General features: G+C 37.7%; 1 protein-coding gene and 1 pseudogene across 5 annotated transcripts in view; both read right to left on the bottom strand.

Moving 5' to 3' along the window:
* The window catches only part of SHROOM3 (shroom family member 3), a 247,547-nt gene that overhangs the window by 128,581 nt on the left and 102,284 nt on the right, over nt 1–16,682 (bottom strand). The window lies entirely within an intron of this gene.
* LOC141517496 (proteasome subunit alpha type-6 pseudogene) overlaps nt 143–16,682 on the bottom strand; it is a 38,200-nt pseudogene continuing 21,660 nt past the window's right edge.

Raw genomic sequence — 16,682 nt, 5'->3', positions numbered from 1 at the left:
CACTAATCTCCCCACTCCCCTAAACAAGAAATAGTGGGGAGCTCAAATCCCCAATCAGCCCACCAAAGTAAAGTCTTCAATAAGTCAAAAGTCCCTTTTCCTTCCACTGGGAAATTTGAATATCAACTTGCTTCTAATTTCCCACCCACCCTACCCCAACCCCCGGATGAATTAGCTCCAGTCCCTGAACCTTGCCCTATTTAACAGTTTAGGTTTTCCACATCCCAGAACCAATGCCTAGCTTTACTAGGCCCAGTTAAGAACTCTATACAAAGAAATCAATCTTACCCTAGAGAAAATGAGAAGAAAGGGATGGAATAAGGGGGGAATGGAGGAGGGAAGGGAGGAATAGATGATAGAAGAGAGGGAAGATGAGGGAGAGGGTACTCAGATACAACACACTTTTGGACAGGCCAGGATGAAAGGAGAGAGAGAATAGAATAAATGAGAGTGGGGAGGAATAGAGTGGAGAGAAATACAGCTAGTAATGGAAACTGTGGGGAAAATATTGAAGCAACTTCTCTGGTGGACTTATGATAAAGAAATCAACTCACCCCAGAGACAGAGCCATTGGAATGTGAACACAGACTGAAGAACATTTTTTTCTCTCCCTCTCACTATTCTTGAGGTTTCTCATCTTCTTGGGAGGGAGGGTTATGTTTACTCTTATAACAAAATTATTGTAATAATATAAAATAAATCTAGATCCTTAAAAAATAAAAATAAATAAAAGAACTCTATACAAATCCTCTGGGCTTCACTGGTCTGGGACCATAGTCTATCAGAGATTCCAACAGAGTTGACTTATTTCCATCCTCCTTGAGTATGTCTAATTATTCTAAAGATGATATGTTTGATATAATTAGTATGATTTCCTTAGGCTGTAACATTTCAGTGTAGCAGGTGAAAGAAAGCTAGCATGGTCTCAGCATTCTAGTTTGTGGCATTAGTGCCAGATTTCTGCTTTTACCAGAGGATTTAGAGCATAGGTAGGGACCTTAATATAAGTTCCTAAGAGGTCTCTTAATGACAAGAGAGAATCCTCATTAGTTTGCCAGAAGTAAAATGTAGAAACAATTTCAAATGTACCCTTGAAGGACAATGATTTCCAATGCCATTCTTTCAGATCATTATCAAAGTTTTGAAATTCTCAGACATACAGATCTTTTTCTGATTCTTCTCTACTATGTTAACATGATTTTCTTTCTCTCTACCCCTTCTTCAATGCACTTCCTGCCCTCAATGCACATAGAGACATGCTGACATGTAAGAGGGACCTTACTCTAGCTATACTGTCAATAATAATAATAATAATAATAATAATAATGATTGTAATAATAAATGAATTGCTTTACAATTTACAAAGTGCTTTAAAAAATAATAGGTAGGGGGTGGCTAGGTGGTGCAGTGGATAGAGCACTGGCCCTGGAGTCAGGAGGACCTGAGTTCAAATCCGGCCTCAGACACTTAATAATTACTGTGTGACCTTGGACATGCCACTTAACCCCACTACCTTGCAAAAAAACCTAAAAAAAAATTGTAGGTAGCCAAAGTGATATATTATACCCATTTTAAAGAGGAAGAAGTTGAGGTTCAGAGAGGTAAAGACTTGCTCCTGGTGATTTGGCTAGTAAAAACTTTTTATTTAACTGCCCCCCAAAACTATCCCATAGTCCTAGCTTAACCAGATTTGTTTAAAAAGTGATCACCTGGACATGGGCAATGTAGAATGGGTCAACACCCAAGAACTAGGCTAATCCAGCAAAGGGAATGAATGAGCACTGTGCAGGCTGGAAGACTAGTTCACATAGAGGAAGGACATACAGTAATTATGAATTCTAAGCATAAAACTGAGATCAGAGTAGTTTGATAGGGGTTTTGAGAAAATGTTGGTGAGTCTGGGTTGATGAGTATACATTGAGCCCCAATCTATGGCTGTAGTCCTTTGGAAGAGTGTGGCTAATGTGTATCAACCCAAAGGTTGATCTCTTAAAGGCCAAACTGGGCAAGAGGGCACAGAAAGGAGTAGAACTGTCTGGGAAGCAATCGGGATTCCAGATTTAAACTTAGCCTAGAAGACAGGGAGAAGATAGAGTTCCACCAGAGATACTGACAACAGAATGTTGGTGTAAAAACTACGTGAGTTGGACCCATAGTGGATAACTCAACAGAAGAATTGCTTTTCATTCTAAGATGTGACTTATGAGCAAAAAGCCTTTCCAATGAGGATGATTAAAGACCAGAAGGTGATGATGTTTGTCCTTCATTCTCAAAGAGGACCATGACATCAGGGAGATGATGCCATCACAAGCACATGAATTGGATTTGAATGAGGCAGGCTGTGCTAAGTCATAGTTAAAGGCAAGCAGGTATGCTCTACAGGAAGGCAGGACTCTGTGGTTGTAGGGAATTGTTGCAGATGACTGGGTCCTCAAGGTTACTCCTCCCCTACAGCAGTTTTATTTTTGTAGTTTTTGTTTTGGTCTATAAAAAATCGGATAATTTGTATTCTTGTTCAGATAGCAAAAGCTATGTGAGTTTTTTTGTTTCTGATAAAGCTACATTTCCCCTTCCTCTTCCTATTGTGTGTCAGGAATATTAACTAATGAAAAGAATGTTTATCTCTTCCTGAAATATAGAAATGAACAGATCTTAGAGGAATCTGAGGAATACAAAAGGCTAGTCAAAAGAAGGGGTTTGGAGTGTATTATTGATATCTCTAATTCTTTAATACTATCCCTGGTATCTCTCCAATGCAAAGTGAGCGTCCCATAGAAGTTGGATAAAAAGACAAATGAGTCAAGACCTAGGCATTGTTGTCTGGGGGCACAGAGATCTTCAAGTCTCCTATTTTCTTTTCCTCTGTCCTTGAAAGTACTTCCAGTCATTCATTTTCTTTCCAAGTAGTGAGGAGCTACCTGTGGAATAGATAGCCTCTGCTGGCCAATTGCTGCCACTGCCACTGAGGCACCTGACACTCCCTACTGGCAATTTGCCCATGCAATTGCCTCAGAATAACCTGGAAGCAGGGAAGGTTAAATGGGATAGATCTTTGGGAATTAAAATGGCAGAGACAGACACCTTGGATGGAAATGAGTACAGGTGTGGTGGTGACCTTTTTTTTCTGTCTGGCTACCCTGGGGCAAGTCTCAGGTGGATGGGTGAGCCAGGCTCTGAACCTTGTCATGGATTCCCTTTAGAGACTGGTGAAGCCTCCTTCTCAGAAGAGTGGTTTGTGTACAGAAAATAAAATACATAACATTACAATGGAAACTATTGAAATAGTTCTAAAAAATATTTTTTTAAAGCTATGAAACCCCAGATAAAAAATATCCCTGATTTGGAGGACTGGTTAACTTAAGGCAATTTTCCAGATTCTCTGTAGGGCAAGTCAATCTAGATTCCTTAAGTTTCATATTTCAGAACAATATTTAATTTTGTTTTCCTATTTCTGGATCAATATCATAACAAGGGTTGCACCTCCTGTCATGAGGTAGAGAACGCAGAGACTGGGGGGTGGGCAGGTAGATGTTCTTGATATGATAATATAGTAATATAAGGAAAAGATCATTTGGAACACTGGATGCATTGGGATGGGATGACTTGCCTGGGGGAATGAGAGAAGTCAAATTAGTTTATTACACTCCCTTACTGGCTTACAGAAAGTGGGACATCCACCAACCACACACCCAACCTTGATCCACTGGCACATTAGCAAACCCTCAGATTTCATTAAAGTAGTTCCAAACCATATAGTAATTCTATGAGTTGAATGAAATAGGAGACTAATGCTTTCTTTTCTGTTGAGAAGAGTTTTAGGTGGGTGAGAAAGAGGACTCTGCTTCCGGAAATAAAGTCTGTGAACTAAGGGGAGGCTGCATTCTTCATTGAAAGAAGTCATAGTAACTCCCCCAGTCTTTCTATGAAATGGGATAAAAGGGATGGTAAGTTGCTAAGAGGATGTTATCAAGGACATTAATTCTTGCTTCCTGCCTTGGGAGGGGGAAAATAAAGGAGAAAGAACAAGGAAGAGGAATAAATATAAAGAAGACATCCTATTTGTTCATAGGAAACAGCCTTGTATATCAGATATAAAGGTTGCTTTTTAATGACCACAACAAGGTCAAGAGTTTTACAGTTAATAGACTTAATGTTGCAAAATTCTTTCAAAAGGCCTTCAAAAGGGAAAAAAAATGGAAATGAATTCAGAAATTGGAAAAAAATCTTATTCAATAACTAAAGAGTCTTTTCTCCATTTAGTAAAAGAAATAAAAATGTCCATTACAGCTAAATGTATTTTGTCTTAGTTTACAAAGGAAAAGGAAGGAAAGGTGAAAAGAGTATTTGGAATAACAGAAGGATGAAGTAAAAGGGAAGAAAGGACTGGACTTTCTCCCCTATTCAATATAAAATCTGAGACAAAAAAGATGAGGGGACCTGTAACTTCTCCTCTGCATTGGAAAACAAAGGCCACATGGATATAAAGTGCTATAACAAAGGAGCAAAGGAATGATTTCAGAGAAACATAATTTGTGAGAAGTGAATGGAAGCAGGAGAATAATCTATATGGTTACAACAATTCAAAAAATATTTCATTTATTTGTTTTTCCAACTATATCAATGGGAGTTTTTAATCAATCATTTTTTTTTGCAGAGATTTGAGTTTTATATTTTTCTCCCTCCTACCCTTTCCTCCCTCCTCCCCCTGACAGAGAGAAATCTGATATAGGCTTTGCATTTATAACCATGTTAAACATAGATCCATATTGATGCATTACAATACTATTGTAAAGAAAAACAAATTTGGAAGGCTCAAGAACATCGACCACTGACCAACCTTGTCTCCAGAGAACCAGGTTGAATTGTGTTTCATGCCTCCTGATTGAGAGATGATAGACTCAAAATAAAGAATGAAACATATGTGAGCATGTGCCAATGTGGGAATTTGTTTTGCTTGACTGTGTGTATAGTTGTTACAGGGAGTTTTGTTTTGTTTTCTTTCTTACTTTTCCCCCCAATGGTGAGGGAAAGTTAATTGAAAATTGACATCATCATCATCATCATCATCATCATCATCAAGAAAACATTCTGAACCACTCGCCAGCACTTTTTTTCTAAGTAGACTAGTAAGTCAGAGAATGAAGAGATTTTCAGATCTCACTAACTTAGCATCTTAAGTCACAACACCTTGATTCCAATACAAACACATAGACACAAACCCACAACTTAATGGATCTATGGGCCACCTACAACAATTGAAATCAAATTGTTAAAACATTCAAATTTCTTCCAAAATCAAAATGGCCAAAATCAAATTGTTTAAAACACTCAAGTCTCTTCCTCTAAGTCCTTCTCCCTTCCCTATCTCTTGTCCATTTTGGAGACTATGTTATTCATGGGATAACTGAAATCTAATTTGGGGAAGAGATCAATTTCGATCTCTTTTGGTTTTTCTTTTTTTGTGTGTGTTGTTGATGATGATGATCAAAGGTGGAAGCAGCAAACTTTGTCTTCATTTGTATTTCTTTTATTCCAATCAAGTTGGGGAGAGAAGTCTCAGTGTAAAATTTAATGAGATAGTTCTATCTTTGTGGGAAAGACATTCTCTCATTAAATAACAACTAACTGCTGGTGTTTTAATAAAAAATAAAATGAAGGGGTTCCCCCCCCCCACCAGGGAAGCCTCTAGCTTATTTGCAATTGTCCCCATCAGTCACAATCAGAGGGTGATGGTTGTACTTAGCAGGCAGGACAGAAATAAGGGAGTGTTGATTGGTCACATTTAAGAGATGGACCTACTAAAACAATAAAATCTTAATAAAATAAAATAGGAATGAAGGAGAATATAGAGTTATGCTTGTCATCATTCTCTCCCCATTTATCTTGTTGGTTATATATCTTTTTCAGCAAAAGGAGCACAGTTCTCTACAGAGGACTGAACTCATTCTTATAGCTATAAGAAAGAAAGAAAATAAGCAATTATTAAGCACCTACGGTATGTCAAGAACTTTAAGAATATTACCTCATTTGATCTCTAAGATCAATACAAACACATAGACACAAACACACAACTTAATGGATCTATGGACCACCTACAACAATTGCGATCAAATTGTTTAAAACACTGGCACAGTAAGCCCCAGGTAGAAAGAGCATTACAGAAAACATTCTCCTCAGCCCCTTGTAGGAATTTCAATAATTCCATATATTTTCAAAATGTTAAAGGTAGCCTCTGCTTTGAAAGGTGCAGATAAGCCAGAATGCATGGTACTGGAAATTTGGGGGGAAATGCCAGAAGCTGTGCATGTATGTATGTATGTACAGGACTGTGATGGATTCCATGGAGATTTCTGGGGAGAAGAAAGAAGACAGAGGAGAGAAAGGCAAGGAGTTTCAGAGGAGTAGATTTGATCTCATGACTTGAGGGAAAAGAAACATGTTGGCCAACTTATTTCCTCTTCAGAGATTACATTCAGGAAGACTATGAGAAGAGAAGCTTTTAGGGGAGGGACTGTACCTTCTAGATGCAAGCTTCTTATCTTTCAATCATAAGTGCATGTGGTCATTCAATGGTTTTGCAACAACAGTACAATTCTTCCCTCTCTCCCCCCCCCCCCAAATCAGGAGGTAAGTAGGATTAAGTGACTGCTCAAAATAACACAGCTAGTGTCTGAGGCTGAATTTGAACTCAGATCCCATCTGACTCCAGGTTTAGTTCTCTATCCACTACATCCCCTAGCTGCCCTCAGCAATATATAAATCTTTTTTTTAATAATAAACAACAAATCCCCCAAGAGATCTGACATCTCTAAGATTTTTGAGTGACTGATTCAGAAATGAATCTCCTCTGGGAAAGTGTTCACATTTTGTGGGGATAGATGTAATGGGAGATCTACAGGATGGCCACTTATTTGTTTACTACCTCAGTCTACCTTCTACCCTCACCTCTTATTTTTTGAGGACCCCTCAAAAACAATGATGTTGTCAAGTTACTCTTCCAGGTAGTTCAGGCCTCCAACTACTTTCTCCATCAGCTCAGACATTGGAAAGTGGCAGGCCCCCAAGATACCTTATTATATATGCTAAAATTTGTGGATTAAAAAACTCACAAATGAAACCTATACTTCCTTCTATGTAAGTTTGAGAATAAAGACTATGCTTTAATGTGCATTGGTTAGTCAGTGGTCAATGCTCTTGAGCCTTTCAAGGCTCTTTCTACCTGGGACTTAGTATGCCAGTTCATTTTAATTCCTTTATTCAAAGTCCAACACACACACACACACACACACACACACACACACACACACACACAGATATAAACACACATTTCCATCTCTTAAAGTTTACCCCAAGAGGTGAAGCCCACTGGTGGTTGGATTAGTGATAAGCCAGTCTCTGAGATATTTCTGAAGGCTTCCATCACAGACAAAGAACTCTTCCCAGAATGATTGAAAATTGGCTGGTTATATTCTATGGCTTGTATCTTAGGCAAATCCTGTATCCAATATAGGAAATTGGAACACTCCTGTCCTCTTGCTGAGCATCATCACTCAACCATTTGTTTTGCTCTTGAAGTATGGCAGTCATCCAAGTCAAATCTCAGGATCCAATTCAGAGGTTGAAGTCAGGTCTCTGCTTACCTCTAACACTACCTCTAAAAACTCAAAGTTTGGAGTATTGAGTCCCAGCTTGTTTTTTTGCAGTATTCTGCTAGTATTTGACAAAGGCTAAAATTGGTTCAAATCAGTGGTAAAATTCCAGTGATTGTTGATAGGCATACCAGCACCACAGGGTTGATTTTCCTGTTGACATCAATAACTTCCTCAGGGAATCTCAAGTTTAACCTGATGTATCCCAAGTATGCATAGTCTTTTTTAAAAAATAGATTTCTATTCAAAGCTTTTGTTGTTTTTTAAATCTCATAGACCTCCCTCCACCTTAGCAATTCTTTTTCTTTCCTCTTCCAAAAAAAAAATCTCTTATTATAATTTAAAGGCATTTAGGCGATACAATAGAAAGAGGACTAACTAGATCCAAATTCAGGAAGACCTGAGTTCAAATATAGCCTCAGATGTTTATGGACTGTGTGACTCTAGGCAAGTCACCTAACCTCTCTCAGCCTCAATTTTCTCATCTGTTAAGTAAGGACAATAATAATAAAACTCAAGTTTGTTAGGATGCACCACCTGGCCACCCCTGGAACTCTGCAAATCTTAAAGCATTGTACAAATGCTCACTATTATTATTATTATTTCTTTTTTAAAAATTTATTATTAATTCTTAAAAAGAAAAGAAAGGGGAAAATTTCTCAAAAGCAATCAACACAATAAAAAAATCTGATATTATATTCTATACTTATGAACCTCCTCTAATCCCTACCCATACTTATGAAAAAAAGGGGATGTTTATCCTCATTTCTTTGGGACCAAGCTGTCTTATGATGGCTATTTCCATTTAGATTGTTATTATATTGTTCTTCTGCCTTCATTTACTTCGTTCTATTATAGTTCATATATGTGGTTATGAACTTCTTTGTATGAACAACATTTGTTGCTTTTTTGCCTCTATTGCCAGGTGTCTCAGTGACAGAATTCTAAACCTAGAGTTCAAATCCAGTCTTAGGGACTTATTGGCTATTTGAGTTGGGGCAAGTCACTTAATCTCTGTCAGCCTCAGTTTTCTTTAGTGTAAAATGAAGATGATTTTAGCATCTTCCTAGGTTGTTGAGAGTATCAAAACTTTACCGTTTGTAAAGTTCTTTGCAAACTTAAAAGCACTATGGAGATGCAAGCTATTAATGGTAAAAAAAAATATTTTACTTGATTTCAAATGCATGATACTTACTATTATTTCTTGCTTTCCCAAAGGATGGGGAAAGGACAGGAAGGAGGAAGAAATCAGGAATGAAAATTAAAATATTAAAAAAAATTAAAAAATTAAAAATAGGGGTGGCTAGGTGGCCTAGTGGATAGAGCACTGGCTCTGGAGTCAGGAGAACCTGAGTTCAAATCTGAACTCAGACCCTAGCTGTGTGGCCTTGGGCAAGTCACTTAACCCCATTGCCTTGCAAAAACCTAAAAAAAATTAAAAATAGATGCTAACTTATATTACTAAATCAGATTGCTTTCTGTCTTGGGATGGGGGAAAAAGAAGGAAGGAAGGGACAAAAATTTAGAACTCAAAATTTTACAAAAATGAATACTAAAAACTATCCTTACATAAGATTGTAAAAAATAATAGGGGGTCAGCTAGGTGGCTCAGTAGATAGAGCATCAACTTTGGAGTCAGGAGGACCCAAGTTCAAATCCATTCTCAGACACTTAATAATTACCTAGCTGTGTGACCTTGGGCAAGCCACTTAGCCCCCAATACTATTAAAATAAAAATAGACGTTAACTACTATTGCTGCTCATGTTGTCTCAGTTCTCTGAGAATTGAGCATCCACCAACCCCCAGGAGTTTTCCTAAATATCAAATGCTATACATTCTGGGAATCTGAATGTTCTAAAACATGGTTACACTTATTTTTGAGAAACAGACATGTATTCACTTTTCTTCACAACAGTTTGACCACAGAATTAGAGGGAAATGTTTTTATCCTCATTTTAGAGATGTGACATGATGACTAAATCATACAGTCCCAAGATGAACACCATTATCATTGAAATGAGCTAAACTAGATTGCTCAGTATACTAGCTTGGTCAACTCCATTGGCTTTCTCTTTCGTACTTACTTATTTCTCTTATTTATATGTCTCTCTTTGTGATATTTAAAGCTCCTCACAATTGATTCCTACTTATTATCCAGCTATTACACATCACTTCCATTCATTCACTGTGCTTTAGCCAAAAGGATTTTTATGCCCTTGATATCATCTCTCATCCCTGTGTCCTTCCATTGGCATTCCTGAGACGTATAATGCATCCCTTCTCCTCACCTCCACCTAGCATTTCTAGCTGCCTTCAATACCTCCTCAAATTCTACTTCCTTTATGAGCCCTTTTTTGATCTCCCCAATCTATTCTAATCCATTTTCCCTCTTGCCTTGTATTATCTTTGTATACACCTATAGATTCTAAGATTTAGAGCTGGAAAGGACCTCTGAAATCATCAAATCCAAAAATCTCATTTTAAAGAATTTCAGAGTAAGCTGAGACAGAAAACGGTTAAGTGACTTGTCCAGGATCACACAGCCAGAAAGTGTCTGAGACTGGATTTCAACAAAGGTCTCCTTTATTCCAAGCTCTAGCACTATCCACTCACTTTACCATGTTGTTGTTGTTTAGTCACTGCAATTGATTCTGTCTCTTCATGACCTCATTTTTAGGTTTTTACCACAAAGATACTGGAATGGTTTGCTGTTTCCTACTGCAGCTTTTTTTTTTACAGGTGAGAAACTGAGACAAAAAGAGTTAAGTGACTTGCTCAGGCTCACCCAGCTGATAAGTGTCTGAGGATAGGTTGAGTATTCTTGACTGTAGGCCCAATATTCTATTCACTGTGCTGCCCTTTTGATTGTTTTCCTTGACAAAATTAGTATTGTAGCAAAGTCCAGAACATAGAGTAAGAAAGACCAGGGTTTAAATTCCTGAATCTGATATGTACTAGTTGTGTGATCCAGGGCAAATCCCATTCACAATAAAAAGGAAATTGGAAATATCAGTTTGTCAGCAAGTCACCATTTCATTTTTGTCTTTGTATTGCAAGAATGTGCTACTGTGGCTAGGTGAATCTCTACCAAGGCTAGGTGAATCTGCCCTAAATTCTCCTTCCACAAAACATAAAATAATCTTTGTGAAAGGCTTTGGAGACATTGTCTTAAGTTAACTACCAAGGGGGAATTCAATAAGATGACTTGTTTTCCCAATAGTCAGTAGGACCCTAGGAGCTGACCAGGCTATGTCTTGCTTTGTGTCCAAACAGTCTCACTATCTTAAAGCCTTTAGGTGTCCTTTCAGCACCGAGAAAATGAAATTTACCTGGAAACTGGTATCAGTGTACATGGATAGGGCATGGAGTCAGAAATGTAGTTTCTATCTAAGGGAAAGATTAGACACATAGAGCAAAATGGTGAGGGGAGCAGGGGGAGGACAGAGGAGAGAGAGAGAGAGAGAGAGAGAGAGAGAGAGAGAGAGAGAGAGAGAGAGATTGATTTGATTTTGCTCTGTACATATCAAAGAAGCATCTGCATTGCTAAACAATTGTTTACAGGATGGGATTATTAAAGTATATGCGAATGTCTACTCAACAGAGTATAGAGGGATCATTTCAGTATCAATGTGGTTATTCCTAAGAGTCACATTCCTAAAAGTAAAGATTTAAGCATATTCTTGTTCTGCCTCCTCCAAACTATGTTGTCTCCCAGACAAGGAATAGAGTGGAAGCAAATGGAAAAAGAGCAGAGCAAAACAGGGGAGTGAATATTCTCCAAAATTCTCAAGATTCTCATTGAATTAGAATGATATCGACTTTATTAGCTAATAAAATAGTAAGGAAATAAAGCCCTAAGTGTCCTAGAATATCTCATTTTAAAGTAGTCTCAGGAATTCTGGCAAAAACAAGGCAAAAAACTTCTTTAGAGTTCAAAATCTGAGCTGGTCTTTAGGCCTAGAAGCATTGCTTTGAAATTGCTTAGGCCCTGAGAGAAGGAGCTTTGCCCAGGAGGTTTCAAGAAAAAAACCCCATGGACCACATCCAATTTCAGACACACCTTTCTGGCCCTATCCTCTTTTGTTCACCAAGTTCAAATCTCCCAACCTCCTGCCACACCTTCCCAGATGCTTCACACCTGGCCAATCAATATGAATAAATCTCACAGTCCAAGAAAGGATGGTTCCTGAGACAATGAATCCAGGTACCCTTTTTTTTCCAGAGTGGTCTCTTAGATAAGCTCTCTGAAGATTTTCTCCCATACCCAGAGAAACCCTAGACATGCAAGGCAAATGGGGTTAAGTGGCTTGCCCAAGGCCACACAGCTAGGTAATTATTAAGTGTCTGAGACCAGATTTGAACCCACTACCTGCATTATTTTGCTCTCCTCCAAAAGGCCTTCAGTTTTCTTGCAATCACCAGGCTGACCAGACATTGAACATAGATCAAGTTTCATTTAACCCAAAACAAAAACACAGAATGAGCTCAAACTGGAATTTTTGGACCAAGCAACCAATCAATCAACGAATCATTATTTAAAAAATACTTACTAAGAACCTGCAAGGGTGGCTAGGTGATATTCCAGTGAATAGAGCACTTGGTCTGGAATCAGGACTTATCTTTCTGAGTTCAATTCTGGCCTCAGACACTTACTATCTGTGTGACACCAGGTAAGTCATTTGGCCTTATTTGCCTTAGTTTCTTCATCTGTAAAATGAGCTGGAGATGGAAATGGCAAAACACTCCAGTGTCTTTGCCAAGAAAATCCCAAATGTGATCACCAACAGCCAGACATGACCTGAAATGGCTGAACAACAACTGTGCTACATGCTGGAGAATTAAAAATAAAAATAATGCATACCCTCAAGGAATTTATATTCAAATGGGGGAGGCAGCAAGTATACACAAAATATACAGAGTATGTGAAAGGTCACCTGAGAGGCAGAAGGGCACTAACAACTGATGGGGAGCAGGAAAGGCCTTCTTAGGCTGGGGAAGCCAGTGAGACAGAGCTATGTAGCATCTTCATTGAAGCCATGGAAACTCATGAGCTATTCAAATGAAAGGGCTGAGAAGATATCTCAGAAAAAAAACCTTGGGGAATACATAGATTGAATGGATACAAGAAGATGTCAGAGAGATAGAGAAAGCAAAGAGCAGTCTTAAAACCATGAAGAAGAGAGAGTATCAGAGGAGACCATCAGCAATATTCACCCTTTATCCCAAAGATTCATACACTGCTTCAGATCTTTAATGCCTCATGGTGGGACTCAGGGTTATTAGGGAGTTCACCTGGACTCATTTAGTATTCACACTGGAACTAGGGTTAAATTTGGGTGGTTCTTTGGTGTAAAGGTTTTCCTTTTCCTCTGATTTCTTTGGGACTGGAATGAGAAAGGTATATGCTTTCACTTCCCTATTGGGGTTCTGTCAATATTTTGGCATCTCCTCCTTATACTTTCTCTTCCTGAATCAATTTCCCTAGTGCTTGAAGGGAAATGTCCTTATGTTTGCACCTTTTTGTCATGTTTCTATTGCTACATTAATTTACATTATGGGAAAGAAGATGCATTAGATAAGTAAATAAACAAATACATTCCCAACATTAGGGAGATAAGATATTCAGAAATCATTAACAGCTTACACCTAGTACACATTTAATGAGTAGACATGAGTATAGATTAGTTCTCAGCTGAGTAAATAGATGAGGTGGCCAGACCTTACACTATCCAAGGGTAGAAGTTATCTGATCTTTACTTGGGATCAGAGGACATTATATTATGTGTCTCAACATTTATTTATTGCTGGAGGTTTTTGTCAGTCAGAAACACAGATGACACATAATGGAACCTTGGCAGCATTCAGGAAATGGCTTCTATCTAAATCATATCTTTAATAGCATCTGAAAAGGAAAGTGATATTGGTTTTTATTTGGATCAAGGGGAAGCTCACTGTGGGGACAACTATGTATTTTGGAAAAAGTATTAACCTGGAATCAGGAGACTGGGGATCTTGTATCAGCTTTGACACTTATGACTACTTAAGTGACTCTGGTTAAGCTACGTCTTTGGACTCAAAATTGGGAAAGACTGATGAGATTCTCATTGATTGTCCTCCAAACTGTAAGATTCCATGATTCTATAGTTTCTAGGCAATTTCCCAGAAGGAAAAGACAGTCTCTGGGCTTCATTGACTAAAGGGAGAAAACTTAAATAGTATCAAGCTTCAGAGACATATTCTCTTAAGATATAAAATCTAGAGTCCATTAGTTCTGAGTCACAGAAAGAAAATACTTTTCCAATCACTTGCCATTGGATTTAGCTATTTGGAAAGCGTTAATCCCAATATTGAAGAAGAATTCATTTCCATTAATAACTTTCTCCTAACCCCATCAAGGCTTCTAGAACTTTATATGGTACCTTAAAGAAGGAACTGCCATGCAATTTACCCTTGGGAATCACTCAGGGCCAGGAGGGGGGGGGAGGGGGGGAGTAAGGACAGCAGAGGGGCAGCTAGACTGCACAATGGATATAGAGCACTGGCCATGGAGTCGGGAGGACCTGAGTTCAAATCTGTCCTCAGACACTTAATAATTGCCTAGCTATGTGACGTTGGACAATCCACTTAACCACATTGGCTTGAATAAATATTTTTTTTTAAATTAAAGAGAATAGACAGTTTGAGGACAATAGCTTGCAACTCATAATCAATTCTAAGATCCACCAGTGGCTGACAAAAATCCATCCACCTTGGACAGTTCAATATAACCTATATATAAATTTTCTGAGCTTAAAACCCATAACTAACTACATAATGAAAGTGTAGAAACTCAACTGTTGCAAAACATTTTATTTTCCTCAAATAGAGACAACTGCAAAGGTCATCAAATGGTAGAGTAATAGAAGAGATGCTTATTCAGAATTTAGTCATCTAGCTGTTTAGGAGGAGCTTGAATTCCTAAGCTTGGTTAACACCTTGGATGATAAAAGATAGTGCTGGATCCTATGGATTTGTTTGTTTTCCTATCGAGCTTTTATTTTGTTAGTATAAGGAAATTCTGGGTGAAAACTTTTATTTACCTATGTATGTCAATATGTTATCTAAAATTTGTAGTCTTGGAGAATTATCTAGGGGGAGACCAAGGGGTCAAGTGATTTGTTCATGGTCATTTAGCTGAATGAGCAAATACCAGAAGTAGGTCTTCTTGACTTAAAAAAAAATTGCTTCTCTATGTTTTTTATATGAAAATGTAAACTTTCATCAAAATCACATCAATTAAGGATATTTGTTCACATGGAAGTACAAGACTGAAAATCTGAATGTTATACTTGAGTGCATATTATAAATAAGAACAGACAAAAATGACTAGTATTTAGGGGTGGCTAGGTGGCACAGTGAATAGAACACCGGCCCTGGAGTCAGGAGGACCTGAGTTCAAATCCGACCTCAGAGCTGTGTGGCCTTGGGCAAACTACTTAATTCCATTTGCCTTGCAAAAACAAAACAAAAAAAAAGATTAGTATTTATATCAGAAAGTGTTTTACAAAACACTTTACAAATATTATCTCACTTGATTCTGAAGACAATCCTGAGAGAAAGGTGCTATTTTCAACTCCATTTCCCAGGAGAAGCATCTGAATTAGATCTTCCAGTGTTCTATCCAATGTACCATGGGAATTAATTAATGTTATTTTTTTGCTTTACACCAATACTTCCAAGATAACAATTGCAACTTGAGGACTTTCTGTACATCCCTTTCCTGTGGATTATGTTACTTGAGCATTGCTATCCTTTGTTTTCATCCTTAAAACAGATGTCTGTTTGCAATTTTGTTTCTATCCTTTTGCTTTTTATCCTCACAGTCCCGGGTACTCCATTGCTGTACTGTAGACTAGTAAGACATTCAGCGGTATTCTGAACCTAGGTTTCTGGAATTCTTTATTGTCCACTAGAAAACTAAATCCAAATAGACAATGCTGTCAAGGTTGCAGGATGATTATTCTCCTTAAGAAATGATTTACTATATATTTTTTCTTTGCTCCAATTATATTTTGGTTTGCACAAAACTCTCCAGTAATTTGTCTATGCAGTGTGTGATTGACTATAAAACCAGATGCAGCCACCAAACTCTGAGTATGTATTTTTAAAGGCAATGCTTGTTAAGGGTTAAGTGACTTGCCCAAGGTGATATAACTAAGTAATTATTAAGTGTCTGAGGACAAATTTGAACTCAGGTCCTCCTGACTCCAGGGCCAGTGCTCTATCTATCCACTGCACCACCTAGTTGCCCTCAAACCTAGACTATTAACAAAAAAAAAATGTTTTAAATTTATAGAGAAAAACAAATTAGAATAAATCTAGAAACACCCCCCAGGAGTTTGTCAAAAATGCATAGACACCCTCTATATATTCACAAATTGATATCTTTGGTGCTTGACTTGTTGTTTCACCCAAAGTGAAAGCATCATAAAGAACAAGGTAGTATAGTCTGAGGGGAAAGGGAAGAGGAAGGAAATGATGATTGCTTCTAGGTATCTCAAGGTAAAATTCATTTATTAAAATTTCTTAGTTCTCAAAAGGAAATATAATAATTGAAATGGGGACAAGGTAACAGGAATATTTGCTCTGGGAAAAATTCAAGCTGAGAAAAAAATTAAAAACAAAACTATCTAATTTTATATTCAATGATGAGTTCTCAAGGAAATGACAGGGTGAAGACCAGAATTATCCCACTTCATAACTATCATGTAAATGCAGTTCCTTCTCTTCACTTCTTATTCCTTTCTGCTTTCTCAGGTATGCAGTGCTCACACAGAATTTTTTTTCAATCAGAAAAGTATATGACAAGCTCATTAATATTCCAAATATTATGACTCATAAAGTTTTTTTTAAAAATTCAATCCAAAAGCACGAATCATAAAGGTTGAAATCTTAGGAATTTTAACATTTGAGAAATCTGAGATAAAAACTTTCTCCTGTGGGGGGCCCCACCCCATTTGATTACTTTCCTTCTTATCTAGAGGCATTAATTT

Source organism: Macrotis lagotis, chromosome 3 (assembly GCF_037893015.1).
Source record: "Macrotis lagotis isolate mMagLag1 chromosome 3, bilby.v1.9.chrom.fasta, whole genome shotgun sequence".
Taxonomy (NCBI): Eukaryota; Metazoa; Chordata; class Mammalia; order Peramelemorphia; family Peramelidae; genus Macrotis; species Macrotis lagotis.
The sequence above is the reverse complement of the archived record's forward strand: the minus strand, read 5'-3'. Positions and strand labels throughout refer to the sequence as shown.